Source organism: Meleagris gallopavo, chromosome 3 (genome assembly GCF_000146605.3).
Source record: "Meleagris gallopavo isolate NT-WF06-2002-E0010 breed Aviagen turkey brand Nicholas breeding stock chromosome 3, Turkey_5.1, whole genome shotgun sequence".
In the NCBI taxonomy this organism is placed as follows: Eukaryota; Metazoa; Chordata; class Aves; order Galliformes; family Phasianidae; genus Meleagris; species Meleagris gallopavo.
In genome coordinates, this window is record NC_015013.2 from 45,911,472 (window position 1) to 45,917,471 (window position 6,000).

Sequence of the window (6,000 nt, forward strand, 5' to 3'; positions counted from 1 at the left end):
CCTGATCTAAGTCTACCTTATTTTAGTTTAAAGCCATTATCCTTTGTCCTATCACTACAATCCATGATATAGAGTGAATTAAGGAAAATAAGTTAGGTTAAAAATTATATGCCTTCATTGGGTACTGAATTGGCAGCTACAGATCTGGCCTTGCTAAATCAGGTTCTTGCTGCCGATAACAGATGCTTATCTACAGACTTAGACAGTTAGTACAGACAGTGGGTTTCCTGTTTCTCCAAATAACACTGTTAGCTATCCTATCTCTGGAATTCAAGGTAGCAGGCTCGGACAGTAAAAACACAAATTAACGAAGAAGCAGCAGATTGGTGGATGGAGTTGTAGCAGATAAGACAACCAACCAGAACACGTCAGGCGTCCTCCAACTTGACCCAGGTCAAAGAGTACACAGCGAGAAAGACATACAGCTTTCATCAAAAGACCACTGGGGACCACTGAGAGATACCACGTATGCGTAAAAGAACTGAAACCTGGAGCGGGAAAAAATGTCAAGCATTTTGGGACTCATTGTAATAAGTCAACCTTTTCTTGGAAATCTAATGGATACATAGGCAGCTTATTCTTTAAGTATGTGCCTTTCTTGCCCTCTGGTGGGAATACCCCCTCTGCATCTGGTGTGTGCGCAGTGCTGAGTAAACATACCTGCTTTATGACTATTCTGTTGTTACAGAGTTTGATTCCATATGTCAAGAGATCCTCCCCATCTTTTCTGTAGGCCTCCTTTGTTTACTGATATTTCCTGTGCTGGGGGCCCAGAGTTGAATGCAGTACCAGAGATGGGGTTTCACAAGAGCAGAGTAAAGAGGGAGAATCACCTCTCTCACCATGCTGGTAACCCCTCTTCTGATGCAATCCAGGATATTTCTGGTGTTCTGGACAGCAAGAACATATTGCTAGAGAATATTCCATATTTTGTCCACCAAAATGGAGTCATGGTCTTAATAGGACTGTAGACCAAGTACCTTTACGTTGATGCTTACTTCTTAACACTGCAGCTATGTTTTTCACAGGGTCATACCGTAATGCTGATCTGAGTATTTACTGTCTAAGTCCATGAAGCCCTGCTGAGTGTCTAATTTATACTGAAATTCACATACTAAATTATAAGCATGATGATGGGTTCTGAATATCTCTGTTACTGGGATATAAAGAAAAATCTCAAAAAAAAAAAAAGTGTACTGTGTTTATTTGGAGTGTAATGCTTAAAATGAAATGGGGAAACTTTGGTCTTCAAATGGAAGCATTTGCTACAACTCATGGAACCAGAGAATCATAGAATATCCTGAGTTGAAGGGACCCACAAGGATCATCAGTTTCAACCCCTGGCTCCACATAGGATCACTTAATATTTAAACCCTGTATCTGAGTGTGGGGTCAAAACATTCCATGAACTCCAGCACTTGGGGTCATGACATTGCCCTGGGCTGCCTGTTCCGTGCCCACCGTCTTCTGGTGCAGAACCTTTCCTAACTCCCAATCTGCCCCTCCCCTGACAGCTCCATGCTGTTCCCTCAGGTCCTGTAGTTGTCACAGAGAGCAGAGCTCAGCATTGCCCCTCTGCTCCACATAAGGAGTTGTAGCTGCCATCAGGCCTCCCTCAGTTCATCTGCTCTGGGCTGAGCAAACCACTCCTCACACAATTTGCCCTCCAGATCCTTCACTACCTCTGTAGCCCTCCTTCAGATATTCTCTAATATTTTTATGCCCTTCTAATACTATGGCACCGAAACTGCATACGTTGCTCAAGATGAGGCAGCACATCGCAGAGCAGAATAGGATAACCCCTCCCCTCACCTGGTGGAAGTGATAGGCCTGGGTTGTTCCTTTGAGTTTCCAGGGCACACTGCTGACTCATGTTCATCTTGCCAACAACAAAAACACTCAGATCCCTTTCCATGGGGCTGCTCTTGAGATACTTCTTGTCCCTCTGTGTACATACATCCACTCCATCCCAGGGGCAATGGTATATGAATATCAATTAATATATTGCTTGAATTTTCAATTTTACTGTGAGCAGTGTGGGCGCAATCTATTTTGTCAATATGCTTTTTTCAAAAGAGAAACGACGTGTCCATTTACCTTATCAAAATTTTATACAACTGCTTCTGTTAATGAGATTTTGAGTGTTGATACTTTCAGATACTTCATCTGTCACAGAAAGAGTGATGCAACACTTAGTCATGTAAAACATCTTGGGAACTAACCAGAAATCAACTCACTAAAATAATGAGAACATCTGTTCAGCATCTGTTTTTGAACGTAGTTTACTAGAGATGAGTACAGGGAAAAACACTGTTCTCATTACTGGTCCATTGACAAATAAAGTAAAATGAAATTGATTGGAATTATTAGCAGCTCCATTTCAACTTAATTTGCATAAGCTATCACTTAAGTCTCACATTATATTTTTTTAAATCTAAAATATGATCATAAAAATGATTGCTTTTCAATTATTACTGCTAACATCAGATTGAATATCAGAAGCAAGCAAGAAAATTTTCAACAAATTTACAGTGAACAGTACATAACTGCTCATAACAGTACATAACAAAACTGTGGGTTAACTTTTTTATCACTGAAGCTGATTGAATTCAGAACAAAATACTGTTTTTTCTTCCTTACATTGCTCTATGAAAAGGTATGCAGTGTCATGGAACACAGACCTGTGCTAAAAAAATAATTTCACATTACTTAGAAGACTAGAGAAATTTCTAAATTTTTTAAACAGAATTCATTCTTAATCCATCTTATCCACATCAATTTGAGCTTTTTGAAGTATTCAAGTACTGTATTATTTCATTTAGCATATTAAAAGTAGAATAAGTGGAATAGGAGGTGAAGTTATATTTGTTCTTCAGTAGTGTGAAAATTCTTGAACTTTACATGAAACATCATCAGCGTTTATTGTTAATGTAGCTATTGATTAGTAAAATCTCGAGTGAAAAAGATTGCATTAGACTAGCATTAAAATGTTCTGAAATTGATCTAGTATCACATTTTATCACCTTTTTTTTCTCTAATGGAGCTGTTTTGCAAAGCATTTAAATTCATAAGCTATATCTTAGAGTTTTTTAATCACTTTCTCTTCTATTCTGGAAATAATTCATAACTGAGTCATGTTTAGTGGAATAGAATCTACAGTTTTAACTTGAGGCCTTCAGATAGGCCCACCTCCAGAGGAATCCTCACATTTCCTGAGGCAAGAGTTAAAGTAACGTTCCTTGAGGAGGAGGAAGAGTGGGGAGGAAGAGGAGATTTAGATACCAGGAATACACAGTGAGTCATCCTGTAAATCTATGCCTCCTTTTTCCTTCCAATAGTTCCCAGACTTGCCCAAGAGAGAGTAACATCTGAGGGCAAATTAGACCTCATATATATGGTGGGAATGATTATTTCCACATAAGCATGTGATTTAAGGGACCTGATGAAAAGAGCTGTAAATCCAACAGGTTCCATCTCACAGTGTGTGGGAAAAGCAAATAACTTTCTAAAAACTTGGTTATCTAACAGGAAGAATTCACTGGGCTTCAGCCAGCAGTATACAATATTCAGTTCAGTATACAATAGAGCACAAGCTCAGCACAAAAATGCAATGCATTATATTGTGCAAAATAACATAAATATGAGCCAGTACTTGCAAGCAAGTTATCATGTCAGATGATTTTCATGTATTACTGCTATGCATGATTTTTTTTTATTCCATTACAGACTAAGTTAAATTACCAAGAATTGATATGGGTTGACTACATTCAAACTGGCAAGTGCTGCAGCTCAGATTATAAGCTTTCACAGAATCACAGAATCATAGAATGGCCAGGGTTGGAAGGGACTTCAAGGATCATGAAGCTCCAACCCCCCTTCCACATGCAGGGCCACCAATCTCCCCATTTAATACTAGACCAGGCTGCCTAGGGACCCATCCAATCTGGCCTTGAACACCTCTAGGGATGGGGCATCCACAGCCTCTCTGGGCAGCTTGTTCCAGCACCTCACCACTCTCTGTAAAGAACTTCCCTCTGATATCCAACCTAAATCTTCCCTCCTCCCTTCCTCAACTTGTCAATAAACCATTTCCCCTTGTCCTGCTGTTATCTACCCTTTCAATGAGTTGATTCCCCTTCTGTTTGTAGGCTCCCTTTAGGTATTGAAAGGCTGCAATGAGGTCACCCCGCAGCCTTCTTTTCTCCAGGCTGAACAAGCCCAGCTCCTTCAACCTGTCCTCATAGAGGAAGTGCTCCAGTACAGGTGCTTTCAGTGCCATGATAATTTGATGTTGTGTTTCCCAGTGCTGCACACATCAGTGTTCTTGACATCCAAATACACAAAATAAGCCAGATCAGTTTAGGTGGACATTTTGCAATGAAGTAAAACATTAGCTCCGATCTGTTTCCCTTTCTTAGTATTATTCCTCTCTGGCACTTTGACTATGGATGCCAGACTGGGAGGAGAAGGAGGAACTGCTTTTCTTCCACTAGACACTTGAGTGGTATCATCAGTGGGACAGCATGGAAAAGAGGGAGGAGCCTCAGGCTTTCTCCCAGGCTTGTGCCTGACAAAGTATGCTCCATATGTCTTGTGGAGGTATGCACACATCCTGACATACGATGTGATACAAAACATAAACAGACATTGGCACTTCTATTCACCCACCTATCTCTTAGACTGCCCTTATCTCTTAATTTTCTCTGCAACTTTGAGATGAAAAACTCTGAATCAATTTTGAGCAGAAAAAAGAGAATGGAAATTGGACTTCCAGTTTTTGAATCTGGCATTTAAGTGTTGTGTGACTTATACGTGACTGAGGTGCCATCTTTCTAACCACAATTTGCTAATCTTAGAAACAGGATTGTTCAGTACCTGACACATATTATGCCTGGCTCCAGGTTGTGCTATGACCCATGCACTCCACTGAATGGGGGAGAAAGTGGAGTAAAATGAAAGATAATTTTCAGGCCATCACCTAAAAAAAAAATTAATAATAATAGTAATAAAAAGACTTGTCCTGCCTCTACAAAAGCAACAATAATTTATTTCTAAGTCTTGTTTTATTTTGTGTCATGGCCATAGTGAATTTCTATATTTCAGACTATTTTTGGTTTATCTGAGGCAGATGGAGTTTGCCTTTCACATGATGTCCTGAGGGTGAAGGTTCAGTAAGGATGAACTATACAATCTGCTTCACTATAACATATGACATACTGTTGATCAAAGAAGAATGTGTTAGGGACCAGATGTTATAAGTAGTAATAACATGTCCCAAGCCCTGCTTTCACATAATGCATAACATGCTGGAGCTAAAAGCATCTGTAAGATGTGTTCAATAGGGAAAATGTAAGTGAATACCACAGAAGAAATATCTCATTTAAAATATTTTTCTTCATTATTAATTCTCGTTTTCTCTTTTTTAATATTCTGCTGTAATGTCCCTCTTGAGTTTAATTTTCTTCATTACTTTTTTACCCCATAGGGATATTTAACTAAAAATTGGATTTATAGCTGTCTTTAATTTATTCTATTCACTTAAAAAGCAGGGGTCCATTTTTTTTTTCCCAAAAGAGTACAATACTACTGAGAATTATTTCAAATCCTAGAAGAAAGAAGCATGCTCCAATCAGTGAAACACTCTCTCTTTGTTTCAGTATGGTTGTTGAATTCTCCTCATTCTATTTATTCTTACTGAGAATAATCATTTAAACATCTGTGCTACTAAGATATGAATCTGTTGATGGCATCTTGGCACTAAGAGATGGCACAAGAAAACTGATCGCTGTTGTATTTTTCAAATTTGACATGGTTTTCTTATGTGTTGTGATATAATTTCATCTTTCCCATCTACAAACAAGTAAGTAAAGCAGACTTGTAGAACACGATTCAGAGGAGAGGAAAGGAGAGGAGAGGAGAGGAGAGGAGAGGAGAGGAGAGGAGAGGAGAGGAGAGGAGAGGAGAGAGAGGAGAGGAGAGGAGAGAGAGAGAGAGAGGAGA